This window comes from Opisthorchis viverrini (genome assembly GCF_000715545.1).
Source record: "Opisthorchis viverrini unplaced genomic scaffold opera_v5_241, whole genome shotgun sequence".
Taxonomy (NCBI): Eukaryota; Metazoa; Platyhelminthes; class Trematoda; order Opisthorchiida; family Opisthorchiidae; genus Opisthorchis; species Opisthorchis viverrini.
This window is the reverse complement of record NW_008751893.1, coordinates 367,319-368,913: the sequence shown is the minus strand read 5'-3', so window position 1 is coordinate 368,913 and position 1,595 is coordinate 367,319.

Genomic DNA, 1,595 nt, shown 5'->3' with positions numbered 1-1,595 from the left:
GGCGTCAAACAGTTGCACGAACTGAGCACCTACATCTGAATCTGTGAATGCGTACACTTCAAATTGGTCGGGGTAGAATATTCCCTGAAATGGTCCATTGGGTGTGTTCAGAATCGCAGTCAAATGGCTGACCGAAAAACATGAGTGAATTGGGATGTCATAGTAAAGAAAAAAATACTTATTCGGTGAACTCGACCAAATGAGGCGAAATGAATCATCTCCCAAAGCTAGATCGATTATGTAATGCGATCATTGGAGTTGTCACTAACATGCCAGTTATAACATGGACGGAGAGGAAAAATCATACGATTTTGTGCCTTAGTGTGCAATAAAGAAGAAAAACTATTGACATGGCCTTCCCTCCCCCGGCCGAATTATGCCATTTTCTGTCTGGTGGTTTTATCTGTAAATTCAGTTTTGCCGTGAAGGAATTATTTACTGGCATTCGCCTCTTGATTTCTCGCATTCAAAAACAGACAGGTCGTTACGCTCGTTTACATGCGCAACTCAACGACTGGACGCAAGTGATAGGTCAGAGCAACTTGTAGCACTTGTAAACTGCTCTTTTTCGTGCTCAGTATCTTCTTTTTCCCCGCCATTATCAGTCACATCGCTGCACAAAATTTCGTTTTACTGAAATACAACCGCTACCGCCCGCTTGTTGGCTGCAACATGACTTTGAGACTTTTGCTGAGTGACTGTTGTTGTGACCGCCGGTTGGCTATATTTGACCGCTGCTGACACTAAACGTGAACAAACATTTCAGCTGCAAACACTGGACTAATATATTCACATTTGTGGAATAATATTTCGATCACCGGAGATCTGGAATACCAGGAAAATAGAATTTTTCTTGGTGTGGTGGTTCAACGGAATACGAAACTACGGAATCTCCTATTTTGAACTGTGAGTCAAGATTTACTTGGATTTTTCTCCTTGTGACTTTGTATCTGGCTTACATTATCAAGATTTACTTGCATTTTTCTCCATGTGACTTTGTATCTCGCTTATATTAGTAACTTGCTCTGTTCACTAGAGATTCCATTGGGCCGTTACCCACTTCTTAATCGGTGAGCCCGAACCTTTTTTGGTGTTTTCTATTTTCTTGCTGGCTCAGAACTCCCATATCTCTCACGTATACGCCTTGTCCAGTAGTTTTTTTTCAACCATATCTAACGAAGACAGACTCAACAGTGAGTTGGTTGGAAACGCCGTTCACGTAACACTGTCAGCTTTTAGGGACAGTAACCTTAGAGTATGGTTTATCCAACTGGAATGCTACTTCCATTCCCGCCTAATTACCTCACAGCAGACCATGTTTTTTTACGTGGTTTCTCAACTCCCGACCCAGGTTGCCGCGGAGGTTATTGACCTGATTGATCCCATGCCGGCATCAAATCCCTATAACACACTAAAAGCAGCAATTATTAGACGGACAGCCACCTCGGACGAAGCGAATCTGCAAACATTGTTTGCAGGGCTCGAACTGCACGATCGCACACCTTCGCAGCTGCTACGGGACATGCAAAGCCTCGCATGCGGGAAGTCTTTTGACGACGCAATTTTAAAGCCGTTGTGGCTGGGGGGTCTCCCCC